This window comes from Lissotriton vulgaris, chromosome 1_2 (genome assembly GCF_964263255.1).
Source record: "Lissotriton vulgaris chromosome 1_2, aLisVul1.2, whole genome shotgun sequence".
Classification (NCBI taxonomy): domain Eukaryota; kingdom Metazoa; phylum Chordata; class Amphibia; order Caudata; family Salamandridae; genus Lissotriton; species Lissotriton vulgaris.
The window spans coordinates 235,692,254-235,706,786 of record NC_141686.1 but is presented as its reverse complement, the minus strand read 5'-3'; the positions used below and the strand labels follow the sequence as shown (position 1 = coordinate 235,706,786).

The following is a 14,533-nucleotide window of genomic DNA, read 5'->3' as shown; positions in this document are numbered from 1 at the left end:
CAAAACCCAAACCTATCCCTAAACCCTAAAAATACCCCTGTACCCCAAAACCCAAACCTAGCCCTGAACCCTATAAATACCCCTGTACCTCAAAACCCAAACCTACCCCTGAACCCTAAAAATACCCCTGTACCCCAAAACCCAAACCTACCCCTGAACCCTAAAAATACCCCTGTACCTCAAAACCCAAATCTACCCCTGAACCCTAAAAATACCCCTGTACCCCAAAACACAAACCTAGCTCTGAACCCTAAAAATACCACTATACCCCAAAACCCAAACCTACCCCTGAACCCTAAAATACCCCTGTACCCCAAAACCCAAACCTAGCCCTGAACCCTTAAAATACCCCTGAACCCCAAAAACCAAACCTACCCCTGAACCCTAAAAATACCCCTGTACCCCAAAACCCAAACCTAGCCCTGAACCCTAAAAATAACGCTGTATCCCAAAACCCAAACCTAGCCCAGAACCCTAAATATACCCCTGTAACACAAAACCCAAACCTACCCCTGAACCCTCAAAATACCCCTGTACCCCAAAACCCAAACCTACCCCTGAGCCCTAAAAATACCCCTATACCCCAAAACCGAAACCTAGCTCTGAACCCTAAAAATACCCCTGTACCCCAAAGCTCATACCTATCCCTAGACCCTAAAACTACCCCGTACCCCATAACCCAAAACTATATCTGAACCCTTAAAATACCCAAACACCCCAAAACATATACCTCAGTACCACAAAACCTATACCCCTATACCCATACTTACCTTATCCAAACATTAAAAAAAAACATGCTTTTACCATTCATGCATTTACAACGAATTTCGTTGTAAATGTATGCGTGGTATCTATACTACTATTATAAAAAGAGAACTCTCACCTTTTGGCAAGGTAAACTCGGGAACCACAGCGCCAATCCACACACCCAATACATTGTTCTAATCCTCAGGGTGTGCAGATGGACATAGGCGATATAACGTTAAAAAATAAGTTAGATTTGAAAAAATTAACATTTAAAAAAAAGTAGTCCCATCGAAGTAGCGCCGGCCGCGACCTGCGTCTGACGTCAGGAGCGCGGCGTCCAGGAGCGGCGGACATGGCGCGGGGGAGGAGCAGTGATGAACTGCGAGGAGCGGTGGAATGAGGAGCAGTAGCTGAGGTAAGGCAGTGGGGGTCGGGGCAGACGGGGGACGGGCTCATGGACAATGTCGGGCGGGAGGGGTAGTTTTAACATGTTTAAGAGGCAGCGGGGGTCGGGGCAGGCGGGGGACGGGCCGGGCGGGAGACGCACACTCTGTTGGCTGAACACTGCCGCCTAAAGCACTGCAAAATGTGGCTAGGGACGACCCCCCCCGCCCCCCCTGGAAATTCGGAGCGCACTATGTTTGTTTTGAAAGATGGCAAGGAACGGTGATTTTTCTGCGCATTCCGCCCTTAAACGGCAGGTAATTTGGTGTGGAATGATGGTATAATTGACATTTATGTCTTTTAAACAACCCACTGCCCAGCCCATCCCGACTTTGTCCGGGAGCAACAGGCAGCTTCCCCGACCCATGTCGGGGCGGCCGGGGGTCGGGAAAGCTGCCTGTTGCTCCCGGACAAGGTCGGGACGGGCTGCTAGTAAGCATATAAAATGTAATGCCATGCGTTATAATGGCATTGCGGAGTCATGGTACTTTCGTAAGGAAAGTATGCGGAGTGATGGTATGCGGAAAGAAAGTTGCAGAATAATGGGTGTTTACCCTCCCCCGGTAAGTACATTGGTGGCACGGCTGCCCACATCTCCGGCAACATACTCATATATTTTCACCACCCATTTGAAAAATGCACAGGTTGATTGATGGCCAGCACCGACATACACTTTTAAACACACCTCCCGCCACAAGTTCTAGATTTGCGAACTTTAGAGCTCGGGAGCTACGTTCGAATCTGGGCATCAGCTCAACATCCTGTGATTCCAGGCAAATCGCTTTGTCTCCCCGTGCCTACCACAAATGAATGTGTTCTTCTGTAATGTAAATTGTGCTCATGTCATGTTGTCGAGTTCGCGCTATATAATATTGCAAGGAAAAATAAAGTAGGGACACTCGAGTTCAAACACTACTGAAGGCGCACTCTTAAGTGCATCAGGAGTGCACTGTGAATCGGAGCGTTTCACAGGCCTGTCACAGATAAGAAATGCTATCAAAATAAAATCCTACAAAACAATATACTACTGGCCGGCAGCAATTCATACCCGGACAAAGTCGGACGGGCTGCTAGTATTTATTATAAGCTGAATAAATTGCAATAAATACATTGCTGCACAGTGCATAAAGTCTCGCTTATGGAGCCCATTTCATGGACAATCTGCCCTTCTCTCAGTTTTGTATGTTTTAGATTAGAGACGTGAAGTGAATTGGGGTTGTGATGAAAGGTTGGCCAAGAAGTGCATGAAAAATAAAAGTATGTTTTTCTCCTGTCTCATGCTGTCACCATTTTGGAAACAAAGCAGCTAAGTCCATTTGCGAGATCTCTCTCTTTAGTTGGGCTCACAATCAGGAATGCGCCTTGATGCAGAACCAGTGTGAAGCGCTATGTCGGGTGTTGAATTGTGCTGCTGCACGTGTTTGTTCAGATTCTGAATCTGCGCTGTGTATTAAGTATAATGGGCCTCATTTATGAGGCCATGCGTCACTTTTACACCGCCGGTGCGTCACTTTTTGTGACGCACCAGCAGCTTAAAAAATGTGCCTTGTTGCACCATATTTACAAAGTGACGCATCTAGGTAGATGCGTCACTTTGTAAACCTTTGCGCTACATTATACCTGCGCCAGGTATAATGTATGCAGGGGGGCGTTCTGACGCAAGAAAAGGTCATAGAAGTGACGCAGTGAAATCTATAAGATTTCACTGCGTCACTTCTAGGACACCATTGCGTCAATTTCTTACGCCTGCCTCACAGCAGGCGTAAGACTGACGCAGGCCCTTTCACATGGGGCTTGCCCCATTTAAAAGAACACATTGCTGGAGTTGCGTCACTTTTGTGACACACTCCAGCAATGCGTCACTTTTGCGCCATACAGATACGTCAGAAATACTGACGTATCTGTAACTCCTTGCACAATGATGCGTCATACTGTAAATATGACGCATCATTGGTGTCGCAAGGAGGGCTCAATGAAAAGTGACGCAACGCTGTTCTCACGCAGCGATGCGCCACTTTTCATAAATGAGGCCCAATGCTGCTAGCTGTGGACCAGCACAAGCGATGACACTAAGGTCTGGGCATTGTTATATTCCAGAGACACACTCTGTGGCTTGGGTCTGGATGTCACTGAGCTGCTTTTTTTGTGATATCATTAATTCTCCATTTAAAAAAAGGTTTTACTATTTCTGTAGCATCACATCCCGACATCTGGGAACATCCACCACAACACCCATGGAACGCCCCCTTGCACGGAGGAAGATGTTGCAGCAATTTGCCCTATGTAGCATTATTCCTTATTTGTGAAGCCACACAAAGCCCTACAAACTGGCTTTGCGTGGCTTCATAAATAGGACTTGGACTTTGCGTCATGCACATACCACGTTGTGTGGTGCAAGTATGACAAAAGGTCCTTGTAAATATGCCCCTAAGTGTTATTGTGAAAAAGCTGCACTATCACTTCATGAAGCATTTATGTCGTGTTTTTGAGTCACACTTTCTCGTGTCTCCTGAAAGCTCTAGGATATAGGGGGAAAAGGAACAATACATGTGGTATTTCATGTAGTGAGCCCTTATCACCTTTCACCCACTTCATAAATTAAAGGCAGATTTGGTCCTTCTGTAGTTCTCATTCTTACATGCACTGCAGGGGATGTAAAACCCACTGAGCTATCACTTTAAAGCTCTTCCACACAAAACGAAAAACCTTTAATTTTTAGGTCAAGCCTACCAGACACCACAAGCTGTGTGCTTGGAAAGATCTATTGGGAGCTTACAGTTGTCTTACAGCCGGTCCATTGCTTACAGCTGGGTGACTTTATTGTCACTCTCATTTGCTTGCTTTTTATTTGATGACTTGCTTTCCATTTCTTGTGTTTCCCTCCCTTAGACCATACCCTCTTTACCATCCTTTTGAGTGACTGACTTGTATCCTTCCACTGCTCACGTAAGAGAGCTACTTGTTTCTTCCTCATTCAGCTCTCCATGAGAGAGCATGTGTTTATTAACTCTCTCCCTCTTATCCTGCTTCCACTCGTAAACCCCCACCCTCTGCACCGTGTTGCTTCTCACCCCTCTTATTTGTTTGTAAAACCACTGATTGGAATATGTTTAGGATTTATGGATGAGAAGCAGATTTGAAGGGACAATAAATATTTCCTTTTACATTTTGACACTTCCTGATTCTTTTTTCATTCTGTGCAGTTTCTGACTGAAAAACACAACTTTTGAGATATCATCACATATGTGTTTTCCTTTTCTCCAATATTTTGCTTTTCTCTTTTCTTTTAAACAATTCTTTACTGACATTGACAAAGCCATTACCTTGGCCCTCACATTATACAGGTGAGAACTACTGGCTTTGCCACTGCTTGTTTTCTTTTGGTGTTTATATGTGTATCTGTGCAGCTTAAACAAAACAATTGTTCTCCTGGGAGATGCCACCAGTTGGTGGACTTTGTTTTCTTTGTTTAGAACTGACATTTGAGACGCCCTGGGGCAGCGAGGACAAGCTGGACACCACAGGATCTGCTTGTTTGCATGAGGCAGAGAGTGGATGGACCAGGTGCCTCTAACATTTCCTGTAAGCACACTGAGCTACTAATACTTTTGGGGCCTCATTTATGAGGCTGTGCGTCACCTTTACGCCGCCGGTGCGTAACTTTTTGTGACGCACCAGCAGGGTAAAAAATGTGCCTTGTTGCACCATATTTATAAAATGACGCATCTAGGTAGATGCGTCACTTTGTAAACCCCTGCGCTACATTATACCTACGCCAGGTATAATGTATGCAGGGGGTTCTAACGCAAGACGGGGTCATAGAAGTGACGCAGTGAAATCTATAAGATTTCCCTGCGCCACTTCTAGGACACAAATGCATCAATTTCTTACGCCTGCCTCACAGCAGGCGTAAGACTGACGTAGGCTGGAGTTGCGTCACTTTTGTGACACACTCCAACAATGCGTCACTTTTGCGCCATACAGATACGTAAGAAATACTGACGTATCTGTAACTCCTTGCGCCATGATGAGTCATACTATAAATATGACGCATCATTGGTCTCGCAAGGAGGGTGCAGTGAAAAGTGACGCATCGCTGTTTTCACGCAGCTATGCGTCACTTTTCATAAATGAGGCCCCTAGTGTGGTAATAGTGATGACGTCAGAGCGGTTGCTATAGTGGACCCTTCGCACGAGCATACCCACAGCGATCGCCTCAGCGCATCAGGCAGGGTTGTCTTCTGTAATGTGAAGAAGGCCTCATGCATCTGTACTGCCTCTTATATGGGTGATACATGACAGCTGTGGGTGCAATACTCTTGGCACCAAGGTGATTATAGTCCTAGTAATTCTATGGCAGGACAGGAGGCTAAGATTATGCTTTCTCGATTTCTTTACTACAAACAGCAGCCAATAGGAATACAGTAAAGAAACGAAAAACTACAACTCCCATGAGCACCTACATAACCATAGAGAGCATATTCCTATATAAAGAACCATAGAGGGCAAGACTTCCTCTTTCTTTGCTGTTTCGCTGCCAGTTAAGTCCCTTTCTACCTTTGATATACTTTTGCATGTTTACTGTGTTTTCTTGCATTGTATATTTGCGCCGCTACTTGCCGTCTTCCGACGCTTTCATTGCTCATATTGGCGCTGCTGTTTTCATTTGCGCTGCTGTGTAGTGCCTTCCTGTTTGATTCTGCCTCCGGTTTGCGGGCATTTTGCTGCGGCGTTTTCGCGGATGGTGAGCGCGTGGTCGCCTCTCCTCACTACTCGGGCGCTTTGTGCCTGCGTTGCTCTGTCAGTGGAGTGGGACGGGGACTCAGGAGCTCGCGCACTTCGGTCGCGCGTTGCTCCACATCTGGAGAATAGGCTCGGCTGACGCGCATGCGCGTTTGCATTGTTTACGCTCCGTGTTCTTAGAGGAGCCCTGACATGCTGAGAGGCGGCGTTTTTCCTCAGCCTCGGCCCACTTGCCTACCGGAGAGTCCCCAGTGACGCCCTTTCTCTGCAATATTTATAGAATTGGGCTGTATAATCTTTAGAGGCGGTGCCTAGAGTGGCTGTCTGTGGCAAGCCTGTCCCTCCACGTTTTACTGCATCTGTTTGGGCTGAGTGGTACTCTGCCTGTCTGGCTTGCTTGGGGTGGTCACTCCCCCGGACTGGGTCATTTTTGTTCTAGATTTGACATTTGACCTTTGTTTTTCTTCTACTGTGGGCATTATTGTTATTGTTCTTATTGTTACCTCAATATTCTTTCCTAGTTTGAGCTTGGCTTCCATTAATCATGGCTGGCTATGAGGATGCTGAGGATTATTGTTATGATGAAGAGCCTGAGGACTCTTTTGAATACGATTTAGTTGACGCCCTTGACCAGGGGGTGCAACATTCAGTCAATACTGCGCTGGTCCGTGCTATTGGGCCATTGAAGCGTCATTTGACTGATTACGCTCAGCAGCAGGGTTGGGTGCCTTCTACCTCTGGTAACAAATCCTCTAAGTCACCCAAAAACCCGCATAAGTCTGATTTTGTTAGGTTGGCCAAGTCTTTGTCTGCCCCCACTGTTTCCAAACAGTCTCATCTGCCTCCTCCAGCCACTGATGATTCCTCCTTCTCTTCCTCCGATCCCTCTGGCCCCCCCCTGCTAAAAAGTCCAGAAAGGAGCATTTTGTGGACGCTTCTTCTCATCCGCCTGTCCTCACCTTCAAACCCACTGATATCATTCACCCTAATTCGAAGTCTTGGCTCCCCGCACCTGAGGTTGCAGACTATATACAGGCACACATCCGTGAACCTTTTGACCAGGAGGTGCGATCTCGTCTCTGTTTTGAGTGTTCCCGCCCGGAGTTGGCGGATAAGCTAGCGGACACCCTGGAGGTGGACCCCACTATCTTAACCTACCTAAAGAAATTCACCAAGGATCCCAAAAAAGGCATTGACCGGTCTTGGCGCCTATGCCAGGATAAATTGCTGGATCTGCTTGGCCCCCTTACCAAAATTTTGGATATAGGCTACCAGGCTCAGGGGTCGGCGTCTGGCATCAATCCCGATGAACTTATTGGCTGGGCCCAACGGGCTATTTGTCAACTGGGGAATGCGAATTGCGCTCTGTCCACCGAGCGTCGGCGCTCCATCTTGTTGAAGATGGACCCCAGATTGGCTGAGCTCGCAACATCTGAGTCGGGCCCCTTGCCCAGGGTCTCCTTTTTGGTCAACCTTTTCTAAAAGAATTGACGAAGTTTGTGGCCACCTTCAGCGGCCTGGAAAAGGCGCAATCCTCACTAGGCAGGGCATTCCGCCCGGATTTTGGCAGGGCCGGACGTTCCAAGGGACGTTCGTTTGGCCGTGGTTCTGGACAGCAGCGTGGCCAGCAGTCCCAGCAGGGAGGTGGACATCAACAGTCTTCCTATTCTGGAAACAAATCTACCTTCTACCCCTCCAGAAAAGGTCGAGGTCAAGGCAACAAAGGAGGCTATGGTGGAAACCAAGGAGGTCACCAGGATTTCTCCTCTACAGGTGAGCCTGATTTCTTACGAAAGTGTGGTTCTGGGGGGCAGGGTGCAGTTTTTCCTTCACAATTGGCGCGCAATCTCCAGCGATGCATGGATTTTGCAGACGGTGCAAGGCTATCACATCGAGTTTTATCATCCTCCCCTTCAAACTCGCGTCCCTTCTTCCCTTGTTTTTTCCCAACTAGATCAGGACGTGATATCCACAGAAGTCGAATCCCTTCTACTCAAAGGGGCAATTGGACGGACTTCCCTGCATCCTCAGGGGTTCGTCAGCAATGTCTTCCTAGTGCAGAAGAAGGGGGGAGGTGCTCGCCCAGTGCTCAACCTCAAGGAATTCAAGAAAGGAGTGGTTTATCGCCACTTCAAGATGGAAGGCATCCATCTTCTCAGGGATCTCCTTCGACGAGGCGATTGGATGGTTCGCCTGGATCTGAAGGACGCTTACTTGTCCGTTCCCATCTTTCCCCCTCATCGCCATTTCCTTCAATTCCAGTGGATGGGAACGTGGTTCGAGTACACGGTTCTCCCGTTCGGTCTTTCTTCCGCTCCGTGGTGCTTCACGAAGCTTCTGAGACCAGTCATGGAATCTCTGAGGGCACGCGGGGTGCGTCTCATAGTGTATCTCGACGACATCTTGTTGATGGCTCAATGTCCTGTCCAATTGCGAACCCACTTAACGTGGACGATCGAGCTTTTGCAGTCTCCAGGATTTCTCGTGAATCCTCAAAAATCTCTGTTACATCCCTCTCAAACGATCGAGTTCCTGGGTTTCCTGGTCGACTCGGTCTCTTTTCAACTGCTCTTGCTTTCCCAGAAAATCAGGTCTATCAAGAGGGAATTGACCTTACTGTTGTCCGAACAGAGTGTGTCATTACGGTCGGTCGCTCGGATGGTCGGACTGTTGGCTTCGTCCATTCAGGCGATCTTTCCGGGTCCCTTGCATTATCGGGCTCTGCAACGACTCAAGATCAGGCATTTGCAGAAAGGCCTTTGGTATTCCGATCTTGTTCCTCTATCACCGGACGCGAAGTCGGAAATGATGTGGTGGCTCGACCACATGGAGGCTTGGAACGGGACAGCCCTGTTCGGCTCGACTCCGGATGTGGTGCTGGAATCGGATGCAAGTCTTTGGGGTTGGGGAGCCCGGTGCGGGTCTGCGACGACGGGCGGCCGGTGGTCTCAAGACGAACTGAGTCTTCACATCAACTGTCTGGAGCTCCTGGCGGGATCGTTTGTGATCCGCAGCCTTGCTCCTCAGGCCACCAGCTGTTGCATTCTGCTCCGCATGGACAACATCTCCGCGGTGAGGTATGTGAACAAACTAGGGGGTACGAGGTCGAAGCTCTTGGCCGAGATTGCGAAGGACTTCTGGCATTTCTGCCTGCAGAGGAAGATCACTCTTATTGCAGAGTATCTCCCAGGTCGCCAGAATCAGGTGGCCGATTGGAACTCTCGCCATCTGCTGGATTTCAGCGATTGGCGGATTCATCCCCGGGTGTTTCGCCATCTGTCTCGCCTCTGGGGTCGGCCTTGGATCGATCTTTTCGCCTCTCGCCTCAATGCCCAGTTGCCCAGGTTTTACAGCTGGCGTCCGGATCCAGAGGCTCTGGCCACGGATGCCTTTCTCCTGACTCGGCCCCCTCATCTTTGCTATGCGTTTCCCCCATTCGCGATGGTTCCGCGAGTCCTGGCTCGAACAAAGCACTTCCAGTCGGAGGTCATTCTGATAGCTCCTCTTTGGAGGGCTCAGGCATGGTTTCCGTATCTTCTGGAGATGAGTTGCTCAACGCCGTTTCTCCTTCCACAGAAGTGGAACTTATTGTTAGATCCTCTACTCCACCCGCATCCTCTGGTTCTGTCAGGTCAGCTCCGGCTGGTTGCGTGGCGCATTTCGGGGAATGCTGGGAAGTCCCTGGCTTATCTGGAGACGCTAAAAGATTTATCGGTGAAGCTCTGGCCCCCAACACGCACAAGCGTTATGCATCAGCTTGGCGTCGATGGAGTGGTGGGTGTTCTGAACGGAACTTGGATCCCACTTCAGCGGATGTCGCTTTAGCGGTTAATTTTCTTGCCTCCATTGCTTCCTCTGGTTCTGCTTACAGGACAGTCAATTCCTTTCGTTCCGCTGTTCCTGCGGGCCACGATTTGGTTGACGGGAAGCCTATTGGGGAACATCCCTTGATTTCTAAGTTGCTTCGAGGCATTCGGCTGATTAAACCGCCTTGCCCGAAATATGTAGCACTTTGGGATGTTTCCATTGTCTTACGTTTTCTGGAGGCTTGGCCTCCCAACCCTTCCTTGTCTCGTAAGCAACTTTCTGTGAAATTGACGATGCTCCTTTGTTTGGTCTCTTGTAAACGCATTTCAGATGTGCGAGCATTAGACCTCGCAGGGCGTTCGTTTTCCCCGGACGGGGTCACTTTTACAATTTCCCTGCGCACCAAGAGTAATATGTCTTCTGTGTCATATCCAGCTTTTCCTCAAAATCCACAGTTATGTGTGGTGCAATGCATAAAGGATTATGAGGTAAGTACTGCTCCTTTTCAACAAGATTTGTCTGGACAGTTGCTGATTGCTTTGCAGAAACCTTTTAGGCCTGTGGCGCCGGCTACCCTAGCCCGTTGGGTACGTTGGCTTATGTCTGAAGCTGGAATTGATGTCTCCATTTTCGGAGCTCATTCTGCTCGGGGTGCCATGGCCTCTAAGGCTTTTACTGTTGGTGTAAGTTTGACAGACATTATGAAGGCCGCTGATTGGTCTTCCGATACTATGTTTAAAACGTATTATTTCAAACCTATTGTAGATATTGCTTCTGTGGTGGTGAACCAGCTTTGAACAAGCATAATCTGAGCCTCCTGTCCTGCCATAGAATTAAAAATTTGCAAACATTTGTGACAAGAATTTTCAATTCTATTAAGGACACGGAGGCGAGGATTATCCCACCCAAATGTACTTTACTGCCTGTATCATGTATTTCTCATTGCTATGGCTTTGTGACATGTTTTCTAGCACTAATTTCCCTACCCTTTGTATATTGTCTTATGGTACTTAGATGGCATATTACGGCTATGCTTTTCTTTTAGGCTCTGACCAGAAGTGAGCTCCTCAAGTCTTCTCCTGACCTGATGTCGGTCTTTTGGATGCTGGACCTGTGGAGTCCTACCTGCTCCAGTCTCCTGTTCCTTGGTTGTCTTGGATTGTCGACTGCTGGTCGTTCTTCTGTTGCCTTCGGATGTTTCCTTCAGGCTGTTCTTCGGTTTCACGTGAATTGACTTTTCATTGACTTGTTTTATTTTACTGGACAAGGAAAGAGGAAGTCTTGCCCTCTATGGTTCTTTATTTAGGAATATGCTCTCTATGGTTATGTAGGTGCTCATGGGAGTTGTAGTTTTTCGTTTCTTTACTGTATTCCTATTGGCTGCTGTTTGTAGTAAAGAAATCGAGAAATCATAATCCTCGCCTCCGTGTCCTTAATAGAATTGAAAATTCTTGTCACGAATGTTTGCAAATTTTTAATTCTCCCCAATGTCTCATGATTTAACGCTCAGATACCAGCTTTAAATATATTTTGGAAACTCAACCATTTTTCTGCACACATCCAATTATGAGTTCTGAAAAGACACACAATTTCATCTCGATTACACACTTTACAATTTTTTAATCCATATATTAATGCAGCCAAACATTTCAATGTCGCACAGAAGAGCTTCTTACAGATCGCGGGAAAGCTCCTCGTAATTCGGCAGGTACTTCTAGGAGTTGTCCGGGATGGATCAATACTTAATCATAGCTATAGATAGCCACTGGCAGCGGCGCAACTAGAGCCCCATTTCAGGGAGGGTGGCGGAGGGGTGGGGGGTTTGGTTTGTTTGCATGGGAGGGGGGGGCTGATTTTATTTTAAAAGTTTTATATGGATGTACCATGTTACAACGCATACCATTACGACTACCGACTGTTACAATGCGACCATTACAACGCATACCATTACAACGCATAGTGCTTTGAGGTGCTGGATAGTGGTAAGTATAATTTACTATTCTAACTCCAGTCCCCGTGGACACTAGGGAAGGTGTTGGATAGTAAATTATACTTATTCCCTATCCTAGAGCGCCCCCCAGCGCAATGCGTTGTAATGGTATGCGTTGTAAAAGTTGCGTTGTAACAGTAGGTAGTTGTAAAAGTTGCATTGTAACAGGTGTATACCGTTTTATATAGCGCTAGCTTGACCCGTAGGAATCAGAGCGCTTTACATACACCCTCTAAAAAAACTGACGGAAATTGCATTACACAGTAGGCAGGCAATAAGGAAGCAAACTAGGGATAAAAAAATACAGCATGAAAAATAAGGTGGTAACACAGTCCATTTCACCAACTAACCTTGAATTTCAAGAGAGATGAGTGAACTCGGATATCGAAGTCTAAGTTAGTTGACGTTGGTAGGATAAAAAATAAACATTTCGCGGAGGCGGGCTAATTCTTCCAGCAATAAGCAGAGTGGAGATGCAGGGGCGAATAAAACAACACAGCTTCATTAACACGTAAATGGTCTTAAAGACCTGTGAAATACTCGGGTGCAGCTGACAAGTTATTAAATGTCTGTGTGAGTGCCCCGGCTGACACACACGACCTGGAGCAGAACGCGCCTGGCCAGGTGACATTTCGCATTCTTCCGGTTGTGATTATTTTAATTTCATTACTTCGAGAATGCGGACCTTTGGGTTTGGAAAGGTCTTCCAAAAATTGCAAAATCTTTTCATAAGCCGGCACACAAGTTTCTGCCGATAAAGCGGCAATAATTCTATCTCCTGTCTTGATAATATGCCCCGTAGTCTTCTTCAGCAGCACTTGTTTGTATATAACAGGGTTTGAGATGCACTTGTGTGTGCATAACAGGGTTGAGCAGACAACTTACATAAGTAAAAAAAAAGTCTCCATGCCTTCCAGAAAGCACCATTAACAGCATGAAGTGTGCTTCTGCCAACATTACAACACAACACACAGGAAGGGAGTGGAAAGGATTGGGAAATGTCCGTCAGGATCTGTGCCACCTCACGGTCACACTTCTATGCCCTTCAACTGTTGCTTGTCAGAAACGTTAAAGAATGTAGGAAGGGCGCCGCACTGCAGCCAGGTGGGCTAGTAGAGGATTTGATTAACAAAGCTGGAATTTCTGCCAATTCTGTCCTTAAGAAGGGACACCAAGTTAACCGGTACGCGTGGGAGTCATGTGCCTCATTTAAAGTGCTAACTAAACACCACAATGTTTTATTATATTTATTTTTCAATTTATTTTTATGTCGAGTCTATAGTGGCAGCGCGCATGCGAGGCTCGCTTTGCGAGGCATGCAGTATACACTACGGAGTGAAGCTTTGTGGAAGCTCCGCCCAATCTTCGCCTATTGGCTTGTGTCTTCATCCTTCTGATTAATTTTGAGGCTTGTTAGTCCCTCCTTATGACGGCTAAGTCGTCATTTGTCACCTCTCATAGCTATTGGCCCTTTTACTTCTCTTGTTACACAGTACGTGTTCTTAAGTAGCACTATTTATATTATGGAGCTCCTCACCTGGAAACGCAGTCTGCCCTTGTCGGGGGAGGCAGTGGTTTCTTGCTGCCCGGGCTATGCGGCTGCATCCCCGTCAGCTTTCTGGTCTCTATGCGGTTTCCCTCCGTGGGGCTACCCTTTCCCTATGAGGGCGACTCTCCAGAACTCTCCCCCTCTCGGGGTTCCCCGCTCCGCCACCCTTGGCCTCTGCGTCCTCTTCCTCTGTGAAAGTGGTTCATCTGCAGGAAGAGACGGGCAAGCACAGTGCGATGGACCGGGGGAAGAGCATGGTCTTGGGGGGGCGAGGAGACCGGAGTCTATCAGGCTCTTGCAGAGCCTGTCTCCGCATGCTCTGCCTCCGACAGGACAGGGTGCGGGCCCCAGTGAGCACTGCACTGAGGTGTCCTGCCGGGGGTTCACTTGCACCCAACATCCCGGGTGTTAGCCATGAGCAGGGTCAGGTTGGGGTCAACTGAGGCAAGATGGCCTTAAGCTTTGCACTCCGGTAGATGTCGAAGAACTTCCCAGTAACAGCATAGCAGGCAAGATAACCCAGCTGCCTCCAGACACCCATCTTGTTTTTAGGGTTCAGATACCTATAGTTGTACGGTGTGTAGGCCGAGTACATGGGATGTCCATAGCCTTGATAGTGCGCTTATAGCACTGTAAATTGTATGGGTGCACAATACTCATGGTTTAAACACACTCACAGGTATTCTTATCATTTGCAGTGTTTCACGATTATTAAGATACATTTATTCGAGTCATATTAGCATCAAAATGTAGTGTAAACATTTAAGTAGGCTTTTGTATGTATTAGAGAACTTATAATTCCTGTATGTGTAGTGTGCAGGGTAGAAAATTATACTTGTGTAATGTAATTTGCATTTAGTTTAACTTGACTGAATTGTCAAGGGCCCGATTCACAGAATGAACTTAAGACTCAATCCTAATCGTACTACTTACTACTTTTGGCATTCACAGAATGAACTTACTACTTTTGGTATTCACAGAAGTTAGGATTTTGTCTTAAGTTTGGCTTAAGACACACTTAAGACAAACTTAAGACAGACTTAAGACAAAATCCTAACTTCTGTTAATACCAAAAGTAGTAAGTTCATACTGTGAATGCCAAAAGTAGTAAGTGCATTCTGTGAATACCAAAATAGTAGTAAGTTTAGGATTGAGTCTTATGTTCATTCTGTGAATCGGGCCCCAAGTGCCCACGCAGGCACCCTTACCAAACACCAAGTGCCAACGCATGCACCCTTGCAAAACAATCCTGC

General features: G+C 47.2%; 1 pseudogene; it reads right to left on the bottom strand.

Annotated features, from left to right (window-relative positions):
• LOC147736406 (uncharacterized) overlaps nt 1–13,875 on the bottom strand; it is a 52,304-nt pseudogene extending 38,429 nt beyond the window's left edge.
• Nucleotides 13,876–14,533: the final 658 nt, after the last annotated feature.